Source organism: Aphelocoma coerulescens, assembly GCF_041296385.1.
Source record: "Aphelocoma coerulescens isolate FSJ_1873_10779 chromosome Z unlocalized genomic scaffold, UR_Acoe_1.0 ChrZ_unloc_scaf_1, whole genome shotgun sequence".
In the NCBI taxonomy this organism is placed as follows: Eukaryota; Metazoa; Chordata; class Aves; order Passeriformes; family Corvidae; genus Aphelocoma; species Aphelocoma coerulescens.
The window spans coordinates 3,634,782-3,649,257 of NW_027184086.1; the positions used below are offsets into that span (position 1 = coordinate 3,634,782).

The window sequence follows — 14,476 nt, forward strand, 5'->3', positions numbered from 1 at the left end:
GTACAAATAAACACATGCACAACTATACGTTGCAGAACATTTAAGACTGTCAAAGCAGCCTTAATTTTTCATGTAAAAACACAGTAATTCTGGCTTGCTATGGGCATATCCTACACAGCTTCTATAAAGTACATACACTGAAACCTCTTAAAACCCAGAAACATTCTAAATACCTTTAAGTATTTTTGGCCTTCAGCAGAAGGCCTTCCTTCCTACCACAGGAAACTACACAATCCATTTACAGTGTGGAGAAAAAAGAACCAGACCAATTGTACCAATCTGTTCATAACTTGCTTCCAATTTGTAGGGAAGCTGGTGAATTTTTAAGCCACTGTTTCACCTTGCTCCCATAACAGAGTGGAATTGTTGCAATGAAGGTCACAAGTTTGTTCACCAGAATGTGCATCCTTCACCACAACTTTCAAATAGTACATGAAAAATGGCTACAATTCTCCAAACTGAATAAAACAATGCTACATAGTCAAGTATCATTCCCTTTCATACACTGTAATTAAATGATCACCAGCTGTGGTTTTGATTAAATTCAAGACTAACAATGTCCATACACATGGCCTCATAATATAAAAGGACACCATTCATTTGAAAATCTCAATGAAAAACAACTTGTTCTCTGAACAGTGGAATTAATGAGGTAGACTTCCAATGGATTTGTCTTTGTCCTCTTCACCCTCTGCAGTCACTGCAAGCTGGGTAACAAACAATGTGAATGGTGCCTGGTTTTACAGCAACCCTACTGCCTGGCCTGGCAGCCCCTGCCAAGCATGGGGATCCCAAATCCACCTACGTGTTCAATGCTGCTTCTCTCTTGTCCAAGTAACCAAAGGATGGCTTTATTAATGACAAGGAAAGCTTGTTGCATCTTTCACCATCCAAAATTATCCTTTCATTAATTGGACTGTTTCAGTTTCCAAATGCTAATAAAAGAATAAAAAAAAGAAGTTCACTGAAAGGGCGGACTAGGCAAAAGGCAGCTATCATAACAGAGGAGGGCTACTTGTCATACTCTACTTTGAAGTGCAAGTGACGTTTCCAGCTACTACTGCAATACAGAAGGCTAACACAGCCAGTGTAGCTGTGTATTCTTGGCGGAGTCAAGCTCTCCTGCTCATTAATTAAAAAGGTGTTACAAACTATTGTTGCACTTTTCCTTTAGGTGTGAGTGTTCCCACAGACCATGCTTCCTAGTGTGCTTGTTTATCACAAGGCAGGTGGGAACTGGAACATGGATCTTTGGATGTTGCTGGAACTCATAAAAGGGAATATCTGAGCAAAGAGCTACAGTCCATGCAGAAGTCATTGGGGGGGGCGGGGGGAGGGGAGGGAGAAATTAATGTTTAAAAGTCAAGTTTCATAATCCACAGTAATATTAAAGTGGGAAAGACTCCATTTAAAAATCTCAACCAGCAAGTCCCCCACAACTGTAACTCTGCAGCACTGAACCGCTACAGGATGGTGACAAATGAGAAAGAGAGAATGGGGGAAGAAAGAAAGAAAGAAAGAGAGAGAGAAAACACACGGCACACTGTTCTTCTCTCCTCAGCAAACAGTGGCAGATAAGGCAGAATCACTATGACTAACATTCATGCCAGACATTTTTAGTTCAAGGTGGGCTGCCTCTTAAATGACACAAGATTATGAAACAGATCAAAAACTCAGCAGTGTGCAAAATTAACACAGACAGCACAAAGATTCTTACTTGTACAAGACAGTGGTCTGAACCTTTAAGCAACAGACTGCACAGAGACCTACTTCATACAGAAAAAACAGTCAATTGACAAAGCCTGTGTTATTCATAAACTTTGTATTGATCCAATACAGCTACTTGAATTCCACCAAGAAAGAAACCACTGTTGTGATGCTGATGCACCCAAACTGTCCAACAGGACACACACGGTCAACATGTGAGAACAAACATAAAGATCAGACTAGCCAACCAATATGCTTCTCTACCATCATCCAAGAAAATTAGAAAATACATTAGATGCATGGTATAAAAAATTAGTTACCTATCTTAACTTAGAAGCTACAATTTCCTTGAATTTTTATTGCCGTAACAACAGCAGGTTGCATTACTGAAATGTATACACACCACATGTTATACTCAATATTATCCTGTCAGGTTTTTTTATATTAAATTTTATTTATTAAATATACAATAATTATTTATTATTATTAAGATATTATTAATATAAAAATTTAAAATGGCATAGTATGCTCTTGTTAAAATGCAAACCAACATACAGCTAAGTTTTTAAAGATACTATAATTATAAAAACAGAAGAACAAGCTTAGGAAAAGCAACTTCCGGACCTCGGATCAAGCCTCCTTTATGAGTGCAGTTTCCTCTCATTATCCACCTGTTCTAGTAGCATTTCATACAATACTGCAGAAGTGATCTGTGATGCATATTTTGAAGACTACTTTTGGTGCTGTGAAATATTCTATGCAGGTACAATTAGGAAAAACATTTGTGGGCAGTCTGGTTTCTGAAGAATTTTGTGGGAAACAAATACAGAAGTGGATGGGACAGTGAGACGAATGCCAAGGAAGCAGGTGACTACTGGACTGTTGTACACACTGCTGGAAATGTTCTGAGGCCAAGAACAAACCAAGAGAAAGACACAAAGAGCAATGAAGGAGGGTGCTGAAAAAGTAAGGTTAAAGCCCTGAAAAGCAGTGAAATTACTATTATACGCAGCATTTTTCCCAGCCATTGTGAAATGTGATCCCCACCACTAAATCTGATCCACATTTTTCATTCACTCAGCCTGGAACCAGGCTAATTAAACCATATTGCTAAAACCAGTTGTACTCACTGCACATGTTTGCTATTTTCAACAGAGAAATCAAAAGAAGGAACTATGCACATAATTTTCTGTGAAACTAAAGTACTAATCTTATCTTTATCCTCTTTTTTCCTGTATTCCTCAGCCACAGTACTGCTCTGCACCAGTTTGAGAACAGATGTTCAGAAAGGTAATCTGTGACATGACCAGGGACCCATAAAATCATACCAAACTATATACCAATACAAAGCAGCCAAACCCCAGAAGACCAATTAATTGTTCTCTGTGTGTGTCCTCTGTAGCTGATCAGTAAAGCCCTACCATGGGAGAAGGATCATAGATGGGCCAGGGTGATGTGTCCACGAAGCTCAGGAAGAATGTGGCTGGGTGGGACTGATCACAGCTGTTGCAAAAAAGCTGGCTTGATCTCAACACCAAGAGGACCTGAGGATGGGTTTTGCTTTACATAAACAACTATCACCAGCAGAGAGAAGCTGGTGTGTATTGGTCCCCAAGCTCATTAAGAGTGCAAATGTCTCCCTGAGTTAGCCAGGCCAGTGTGGGGTATGCGTATACACAGCTCAGCCCAAAATAAAAACCATAAAAACATAATCAACTGACAGAATTTCAAAGAGAGTAATAAGCTTGAGCCAGTTTCAATTCACACATTTAATCCTGACATGGCCAAGGATGCCCAGGGTGGTGATGGCAATTACATTAGAGAGAGGCTGGGAACCATGCTGGTGCTGTGACTGAGCTGTGCACCGCAATTGCTCTCTTCTGCTGTGTGCGACTTGTATCTGCATTGTGTTATCACTGTGTTTTGTGTCATGATGCTAAAACAGAAATCCCATGTACCATCAACTACCTCCAAATAAATCTGATGTTAGACATCACACCTTCCACATGTGGACTGTCTAAAAGAACCCCATCAGAGAGTACTGGGCTCTGACATTCTCTCCTCTTTTTTTATTTCCCAATGGCATTCGGCATAGTTTAGTGCAAATAATCCACAATATGGACATTTTCTGTGTATTACAACTACTTAATGACAGGCAGTACACATAAAAACATCTGATTAAATATTAAGAATGTTGCCTCTTCTCTGAAAACTTTCCAATTTTTTTGTTATCAAATTACACTGGACACTACACTGGATTTGAAAACGCAAGCTGCTTTGTAACATGAGAGATGGTAGGTATAGAGAACAACATGGAAAATACAGCCAGAACTCCAGCTAACAGTGCAGAACGGGCAAAACAGCAAATGTCTACCCACTGTATTTTCTGACACCTTTCCTCTTCAAGGGAAAGAGGGATTGCAGTCAAAGAATGAAAAGGCTAGTAATGTAAGTTCATAGTGAAAAACACATCTTAAGATGCAGAACAGTAAAACCTTCAGCAATCTCAGGGCTGTGGTTGTGCTGTGGATTGCTAACTTTCATAAATGGCAGTACAGAACACTATTGGGGCTGGTGCAGGGAAGGCACAGACGAGGCTGGCACTTATCTGCTGAGGTGAATGAGAACCTTTCATGCTAAGGCATGGCAGATATATTGAAGACGTGAACAAGTTACAGAGGAAAAAATTACACTGAACAGTAAGTGTGAAAGAAATCACAGCCCTGGTTCACACAACCAGGAAAAAAACCCAAACAAAATGAAACAAAGAAAAGTTGAGGCAAAGCTTAAAAATCTTTCTAAGAGAGAAGTTAAAGATATGAAACTCATGTTACAGACATTTGTTATAGATAAAACTCCAAGGCATTGTCAAGTTTACATTTCATCAGGAGCAGAGATCAGCACTACTTGCAAACAACACGTACCTAAAGTGATTGTTATATGAATGTGTAGCTACTCTCAACCATTTTTCTTCTCTGTCCGACACAATTTTAATGCCACCTGCTCCTAACCATGGTCCATAAAAGGTGCATTTTCTATGGTCCAAGTGATGAAATAAATGTAATCAAACTCCGTTTCTGTGAATTTACTGACAAAATAGAAGGGAAAAACATAAAAGAACAACCATATCCCAGAAACAGTGACATGACAGATTGATATTCCCCAAACATTTTCAGTTGTATGATCTCTAGAGTGCAGCCCTGAAATACCACAGTCAACAGCCCTATAAGTAATTCCCCAAGACAAAATCAAAATTACTAAAAAAAGTGGTACCACTGAATTGCTGGATATCACTACAAATATGCCCTAAAACTTTATGTGTGAAACAACTTTTACATACTAATAAAAAGCTTACAAATTTTCAAAGTGACATACAAAATGGACATTTTGTGACTGCTTCTGAAGCAATTATTGTCATATTAAACATTAGACAGTTACTTCATATTCTTGTGCAATACTAAACAAATAACGTGCCAACACTAGCCAGGATGGAGCCATTCAAATTCTAGAAAAACAAAGACCAAATTTTTCTAAGACACAGTTTTAATTCGAAAAATCTGCAGAAGATGTTTTCAATCTGTTTGTAGTATTTCTAAATAATTTCAACTGAAGTTGCTTGGGGTTTTTTTTTAAACTGAAAATTAACATTTGCAGGCACTTGTGAATATTTTAAACTATTTCTAAAAACAAACCAAAAACTATTCCAACTTAATCAAAGCAAAAATATGCTTCATAAAGAAAATACACTAAAGATTGTTTTAAAAATACACAGAAGAGGTAAACTAATGCTATTCTGGTGAGCAGGATCAGTTTCAGAACATATTAAAGGAAGTAATCATGGAAAATTTTCCTTTGAAAAATTCATCTGGCAATTCATACTTGATGAATGGACCATGGTGCTAATTGTACTTCTGAGTATGCCCAAGGCCTAGACTAATGGCTCTACTTCTATTAAAACAGATGTTTACACTATCATGGAAAAGAAAATTTGAGGTGACATGAGAAAAAAAGCCAAATACTGAGACCTAAAAATTAACAAAAGGAGACAAACACCTGAATCTGGGGACGAACAAAACAACTACATGTTGGGAAGTTCACTTGTTTGGGATTCTGAAGAACCTTACCTGAGGCACTGCAGGGCAGCCCACATGTCCACACTGGTGGCCACTCAACTGGCATTTACACTGTGCAGGAAAGGTCAGCCTTGCTTTTTACCTTCCAGAGGAGGAACCTGCTGCTATTCCCACTCCCAGTGAGGGAGCAAAGCAACAGTAATGCAGGGTATGAAAACGGGGTTGTGGGAAGACCAAGCTTAGAACAAAATACTGTCTTCATTTCTCAACATACCATCGGCAATCACAACTTTTCTTTAACTAAAAAAAATAATAATAATAAAAAATTACAACAAAATTATGAGCTAGGAAGGGTCCTAGGTAGGTCCTAGGTCCATTCTTGGAAGGATTTTATCCCACTGCAGTGAACTCATTTAGCGTTCTTGCTCTCCTTACACTTACTCTCAACATAATTTAAGTAAGGCATATTATCTCTTTTTCACTGAACTGATGGAAAGAGGAAAGACTTATTTTTTCCTATCTCCAGTTCTGCCCAACATCACCAGAGAAAATTAACTGAGGAGAAAAACAGCAGGGTTCAGCATACGTCCTTTTCCCTTGAAATCTCAGGATCCCAAACTCCTTTCCTCTATTATTTTCCAGTTTATTGAGCTGATGGACACACTATTTTCCCCTTAGGAATGAAAGGTGTGGAAAACTAACCCCAAGAATGCATGTAATTCAATCCTTTGCATTTAGCATTATTGTGGCCCACAGTCTAGTGTGGCTGCAGCATTCCAGACAGGGTGTAAGCCCATCCACATTGGCTTGTTTTCCAAGAATCCAGCCATTTTTTGTAATCACCTAACCTTGCTCCTTCAGCCTCATTTTTTCTGACAATAATCCAGATCTTTCAAAACAGAGATCACCATTCAAGAACTACTCAAGAATTAGACACTACTTGTTATGCTAATTTAATCATAATTTACTAAAGCATCCCATAGTTCTTGAGTTCTTTCCAAAAACTTCTCAAATGGAAAATAACTTCTGATTTCCAAAGATAGGACAATGGAATAGCAATAAAGCTGTACTTACAATGATACAAGGATCTCTGTCTCCAGCATGACCCATGTGATCTGCTGTCACCACAAATTTAGAGAAATAAGATCTGTATTGCCAGGTCCAATCAACACTTTGTTTCCACCATAAGGCATAAAAAAACCAAACCAAAACCAGCCCAACCCAGAAAACAAACAAAAAACCCCACCAAAACCTCTAAGCACTTTGAAACTCACAGAAAGAAAAGATCTTCCCAGCTTTCTTCAAGCAGCTCACACCCTAAAGAACTTTACATTAGAAGGTACATTATGTAACTCCCAAAAGTATAGCTCTAAAAATATATTTAGAAGCAGCTAATCAACTTTATAGTTCCCAGATGGGACAGCAAAATTCCTTGGATGAGCATGTGCATGCTTAACAAAACACATTCAGTACAGTTCTTAATTATTTCACCTTCCCAAGGTTAGCTGCACCTCTCAGACCTTCATATCCCATTCCCTGCTCCTTTAAGCTCCAGCCAGCAGCCATTCCCTCTTCCCTCTTCTGAGGGCCACTCCTCCCAGGAGCCCCTATATCATCCATAACTGCACCCACCAAAGCCTCTCCAGAGTGAAGTAGTGGAGAAGTTGAGGTCTCCAGTGACCTCACAGCCTACAATGAAGCAGTGGTTTTTAAAATGCTTTTAGAAAGAAAACATACTATAAAGGGTTACAGGATTTAAGTATCAACCACCTTTACACTCCTGGCTGTGAATCTCAGACTAGTCCATGCTATATTCCCAGGTCACTGTCTCACTATTGCATGCCAATTCTTAGCATAAACAACTGTCTCCTAAACCAGAAGCTGCCATTTTTGGCAGAAGTCAGTTCTTTTGCCCAGTAATCTTCACAAGCCAACCAGTTCAAAACTGGATGCACAACTTCTTCAAGGGCAGTTAATTTCTTCAGACTTAATACAAATCCTAGGCAGGAAAATTACTTACACTGCTGTAACTTCAGCTGCTGCAGGAAGTTTCCACAATTTCCCTCTAGCTCCATGTCATAAACCTTTGTGTGAGATATCTTTGAGTATTTCTCTTTTAAGAAACACCCAGTACATTTCTGGCATTTTCAATCACAAGTCCTGCATTTTTCACTGCCTCCTCTTTCTTATTACCTGGTCAATACACCAGGGAAAAGCTTAATTTTACTGAAAGCTTTGCAATTGGATGGCAAACTGCAGGAGCAGTTAGCATTACTTCCTGCTGAGGTTTTCCATTGAACTGGGTGTTATTACTTGAATAATAATTTTAACAAATTGGATACAAAACAATTACTGTTGCAAAATACAGCCCAATAAGGCTCTGTGATGAATCATCTCTAACAGTGAGTATGTTACAAAGAAGTGAGTGCATCAACAGTTACTACAACACTGCTAGAGGAGTTTGTTTACAACAGAAAAAACTTTTAAAAGCATCTGCTGATCTGGATTTCAAGACATCAGTAAGATTTTTTACATTTATACGAAGATTTTTAATCAAAGTACACTGAATAAAGAAAAGTCTCAAGCACAATTGGTATGCTCTATCCTAACAAACTGCCCCCCCTTTCTAAAAACAGTCCATAGCCCTATTCAAATAAAAGTCTCGCTCTCTATGGCATAACTCTTTTGAAATAAATCTCTTACTGAAAAAAAACCACTAGAGGTTGTTTTGGGATTTTTTTCCCGGCAAGTTTCAGAGAACCAAGAAACTGAAAATGCCCTCCACCATCTTTCATCCTCCAACTGATACCAGTTACTTGAATGCTCCTAACTAGTGCTAGCCACCGGAAAACCTTAGGCAAAATTTCTGCATGATGCCTCAAACTCCTTTCTGATGGCAACTACCTTTGGAAGGAAGCAGACAGCACAAAAATATGCCATTCGTGAACCAGACCTGTTTAAAAAAACTCAGTTGCATGAATATATTGTTCTTTTCCAGTCGTATGGTTTAGACCTTAAGCAATAGAACCTTCAGTGCACAAACTATGAAGACAAAAATAAATATTGATAAATGTTTATAATCAATGCACTAACACACACAAATCTGCACAGCTGGCAGTCCTCAACATGCTTACTGAATAAGTATTTATATAGAAAAGTTTTTAGTATTTCAGTAACACCTGGATATATTACTCCATTCAGGAGAAATATTTTTCTTTTGTCACTGGACTAAGAACCCAAAATGATATCTCTGTCTGTAGCATCAGGCACAGCATTTTGTTCAAGTGGCTTCATACTTCTTCAGACATTTGTTCAGCAAGCCTCTCCCAATACAAAAGCAAGTAGCTGTAAAATTTGCAGAGAATCAACTGTCTGTAGCATGACAAAACCAGACTACAGCATTTGAGTCAACTGGTGATAGCAGCAACTTGTTAAGATGGGATCAAAAGTAATTCAGAGACACAGACAGTAATTATGAACCTGAAGCTTCTCCAAGTGTTCATGAATGCAATGGTTAGAATTTCACCCCAATTCAAAACTCTGTGTGAAAAACTCATGGGAAGAAAAAGGTGTCTGGAAAACCCTGGTACAGGATTAAATGTTTTTCTCTTAACCTGTTCTCCCAGAATGACCTCATTTTCTTTCCTTTTTTACTATAGGTTCAGATACAGAGGCTTGACAGATGAACTTCAGTTTTTCTTCAAGTGAGGATGTCTCCATTTTCTTTTTCAACTTTTCAACAAGAAGAAGTGTACAACAATTTTCTTAAATGTCAAAAACTTCTGCAAATGAAAAGCCATTTCCTAACCACACTACTTCATATTTTGGTTAAGACTACTCATTTAGTATGAATTTTTCCCTGCAATTTTTCTGAAAAAGAAGAAAAGTGAAGATTCAAATGTGTCTACTAGACAATTAATCTTCACTTGTATATACACGTTCTCAAAATTTAATTGCACTTACTGAAATTAGAGGTGCTTATAATTATTAAACTTGCAAGCTTCAGTCAAACACAAAAGCAGCAATTGCTCTAACATTTTGAGATTTACACAGTATTTCCACCATTCTGTGCCCGTCTCTACCAAGCCCAAGGCAGATTCACTCCTTATCTCGGACTCCACTCTGAATGCCAAATTCAACCCTGTATTTCACCCATGCAATCCTATTAAATAAACAGGAGTTGCAGAGATATTTATGAGTCCAGAGCATGGTTCCATGGAAAGTGCACATCCCCTGAGACTGTTGTTCTCTGCTTGAGTGTAATTTTCTTTGCTTTAAATCATCAAATAATAACAGAAAAAACATTACTAATTCTCTAAGGAAGTCAGGATAGCACAGAAAGTTGCTTCTACAGCATCATGATAAAATACATTTTTTATGTTTATATCACATAAATGTATGCCCACATATGCACATATGACAAAAAGAAATCGGAGGTCATGCCAAGAAAAAAATTTATAATTTAAAGGCATTCTATGTGTCACACATTCCACTTAACACCTTAAAATGTCTGTACCCTTCTTAGGACCACTTTCAGTAACATTCACCCACACAAAAAGACTCACTGTGAGCATGACAGATAAAGAGCTTTCAAGCAGTAACTGGCACAGCTGTAAATCTACAAATAAATCTTGCGCTCTCTGCTGCCGATACAGAAACATTAATCTTAAGAGGAACACAATACAGTACCTCCTTATCTGTTTGAAGTAGGGCAAGTATTTTACTCATGTTAATTGTCCTGACAGAAAAGGATCAACACTGCATTATTCCATTTAACACATGGCTTATTTTTCACCCCTGAACATCACACAGGGCAAAAAATTTGCTGATTCCAAAGTTATAAAGCTATTCTGTGTTAATTCTTCATAAAAATTGTATCTCATTCATACAGCATTCTAGTTTGAATCTTTATATGGCATGTGGCATATTACTCACATAATCTGGTAGAATGAAAGTAGAAGTTACTTTTTTCATTTTTCATGGCTTCACCATCTGCATAACAGAATACTTCACAGTTCAGGTGAAGAGTTACATCAGTGCACTGGGGTTTTTTTATTTAATTTCATTTACATTCTCAACAATTGTTTCTGTGGGGTCTAAAATCTTGACATATTAAGAAATATTATCATTAATGTAATTTTAAGAATGAAACAGTAATCACTCTAATGTAACTGAAGAAACATCGGTGGGAAAAAAAAAATCATATTTTTCCCATCTTAAAGCAAGACTCCTGGTTCAAAGAGCATACTAAAGAAGTGTTGTATCAGACCAGACCACAGGCTGACAGTCCACCATCCTGCCTCTGAGAGTGGCAAATCAGAGAAATTGAAGAACAAGCATAAGAACTGGGCACACATTTGTAAAGCTTCCCTGGTATTACTTTGCATGTTCTGTACCTCAAGGATAACTTTTGCCCCTTTTGATCTTCTTCGAATCACTTGTGAATTTATAATGCTCTCTCAAAACATATACCCCTTTTTCTCCCTTACCATCTGACGCTGACATGCCCTAATCTATTTAACAGGAGATGCTCTTCCACTTTTGATCCTCCTTGGTGCCTTTCTTGGGACTGCTTTGGTTTTACAATTCTGGTGCTCGACACACCACAGCCATGTGCGACAGTGCCAGGCTGCACAGCTGGCCACGCTGATTTTTTGCTGTCAGCAACCTCAGTCTGTGCATACGTTACATCACTGCCTCCACTACATTAATGATCTAGCCTGCACATAAGTAATCCTTGTGTTCTCAAGTACTTCTCCCGGGTATATTCCATGGTTCTGTGCGCTGAGAATTTCAAAGTTGGCTGTCCTCCCTGACACCCCCACCTCAGCTAACTGTATCAATTGCAGGGAAAAACACAGGTCTTTAGGAGAAAGCAGTGGGAAGGACATTTAGCAGTTCCCTCTCCACGAAGTAGGCAGGCTGTGTCTTTAGCTACAGCACTTCTGGGGACTTATTTGTATGAATGCTGGTAACAGCTGCTGGTATGCAAGCAGGAACACAAGACATGCCTGTGCACATGACAGGGGTTTGACAGAAGGCAACTTTATTAAAGAAGGCAACTTTCAAGTGATGACATCATGGCATGTACCAGAGATGGCAATTACCCAAATTATTCATATGCTACAGAACTGTGGATAACTTCACTCTTGAGTGGCTGACTTCAGTGAACCAAACTTCTACTTACGTATTTGTATTTTCACAAATACCATCAGAAATGCGCAGTTTTGGTGAACCACTACCACATACATGCAGTATCCATCCCCAGCAACATCTCCACACCTTCCAACAGAGCCCACTAGCTCAGCTAAGCATTTACACAGCTATGCTGTTTCAATAGCCAAGTTACACTTACACTGTGCCATGCTGACTTAGTTGTAAGCCTTGATGTTCACAGAGGGAGGTCAAGGGCATGCAGGTGGCTGCACCCGCTCCTCCGGTCTGCAATTCCAGCCTGAACTCTTCCTTCCTTCACTCCTGCCTGTTGTGATTTCTCTTTCTGGGGTACTGACATAAGATATTTTTATATGTTCTTTTTATTCTGGATTGTTTATCCTTTCCCCACATACCATTCTTCTCCTGCTCCCTCCCTTCACCGAAGGGGCCAGCAACTCCCTGTGTAGCCTAGAGCCTGCAGTGCAGCAGCTGTTTCCATTCAGCCCGTTGGTTCCTCTCAGGATGGAATTAGCCCCTCATTAACCCTCTCCCTCCTGCTGTTATGCATCGATGCAGCTATTTAACTAAGTGCAGGAAGCAATTAGTACCGTCTCTATTTGCAGTCGGCATTCCTGCCTTTCAGCTGCAATGCTGAGTATGCAGCAGCATACTCAGCTGCCACAGGTACCTAGGCCCCAGAACATAATAGCTCAAAGACTCTTTCTAGAAATTAAGGTCGATAAACAGATATTTTAAAAGAGACTTTGTGGCAGGGATCAGATTTACAACAGCAAGGGTCAAGTTTTAAAAGATGTTATTGCTGGAAAAAAAGCAGCCACTTAACAAAGTAACCTGTTACTTCTTTATGGTTTTGTGTTTGATTTGCTGTGGGTTTTTTTAACCTTCTCAAAAGACTGGAATTCTTTATGATATTTCTTTGCTGAAATGCACCTCACTGCTCCATGAGCCAGAGTATTTGGGTATACATATTGAAAAACAAACTTCTAAAACCTCGTTGAGATAAACCAGCTTTTTAAAAGAAGTGGTAGTTGTAGAAAATTAACATTGGTTGTTTTCACAAGGATATTTTTACACTGCAGTATAAGAAGGTGCATGTTCCTCTTCCTCCCAACCACAGTCCCCAGCTGTCTCAGTCCATTTTCAAGTAACAAAGTATTTTATCTGCTGGACGAACCGACACAAGAAGGTATTGAAGGCTTCCTTTCACAGACAGCTCTCTGCCTCAGGCATTTCACCCAAGTCCCAGAAGTTAAATTTGTCATTAAATGGACCCAGACTGCATTTTACACAAAACTATTCTTACAAAATAGCCAGGCTTGAAGCAAGTTGCACAGCTCTCAATGAAGTTCAGGCAGCAAAGCTGAAGTGGCTACTTGGGCAGAAGTAGCAACCTCTCAGGTCCTGCAAACCTGACCCTGATCAGCCAAACGCATTCCTCTTCCTGCTCTCCCCAAACTCCTGGGAACAGCCACAGAAGAGTGTTCTGTGCTTGGTACAAGGGTTGCTGTCCTAGCAACAGACCTTCCCCATCACTATTTTGTTTCCTCTTCCTCTAATCTCACCAGAGGCCCTACTACTTCCACACTGCAGGAAATCTGACTGCAGAACCTGGGACTTGCAGAACAAACCCTTGGCACTGCACAGATGATTCTGTAACATATGCTTAACTGTTTATTAAATGTTTACTCCCTAAGTGAACCTCAGGACTGAGTTTGGGGCTCTTCTAGCCACACAGATGTTGAAATTTCTGAGGGGGTTAGGGCTGGGGAACAAACTAAAAGCAAGCAGTTTTCTTCCGAAGAAAGAATCCCTCCCTACCTCGTGACCTGAGTTATCACCGTTTGATGTCACCCACTGAAGCACTCTGCAAAATACCCTCGTAGTCCCAACAACTGGAAGGGTAAAAGAACTACAGACGCCACCATGAATTTGCTCTTTCACACAATGGGATATCTTCCTGCCAATTTGACTTGCAGGAATCCAAATGTCCACTATAACAAAGAGGAAAAACTAAAATTGGATTTGACCCAGAAAATGAGGGAAAGTGATTTATTTTCTTGTCTTAAGATTCCAGAACCAGAAAGTGTATCTGAAAGCCTGTGCCAATCTGAATAAAAACATAGTGATATATACTGTATATTTTACAATAAAAAGGTGTCAACCTCTCCCAGGACTCTCTGAAAGAGCTAAGACAGAAAGTTTATAAAAAACTAATTCCATGAAACTACCACAGTGGAGATAAAACAAGACTCAGTCCTACTGTTCCCTTCCATTTCAATGAAACTGTAGTAACAAACACATAATTACATGTATAGTGTGGTTTAGCTGCCTATGATATGTAAATTTTAGTGTAATTTTTCATGTTCCTAACACACCATATATCCACATCCAGTCAAATTTAAGTGTAGGTATTTTTGAAGGAAAGGAGGTGAGAAGCAGGAAAGGAAGAAATGTTTCCTGAGATTGTGTGAACCCTCTATATGAGATTCTCACATTTATCCTCTCAAATAACTCCAGCA

General features: G+C 39.1%; 1 protein-coding gene across 6 annotated transcripts in view; it reads right to left on the bottom strand.

The window, feature by feature from the left end:
- The window catches only part of MCC (MCC regulator of WNT signaling pathway), a 183,985-nt gene that overhangs the window by 69,794 nt on the left and 99,715 nt on the right, over nucleotides 1–14,476 (bottom strand). The window contains exon 1 of one of the 6 annotated variants that reach the window (XM_069002634.1): nucleotides 13,261–13,280. The exons of 4 other annotated variants lie outside the window; for them this stretch is intronic. The gene's annotated coding sequence lies outside the window, so the exon portion shown is untranslated. Of the gene's footprint in view, nucleotides 1–12,135; nucleotides 12,246–13,260; nucleotides 13,281–14,476 lie in introns of those variants that run through there. One more of the 6 variants, XM_069002633.1, reaches the window with a different exon arrangement.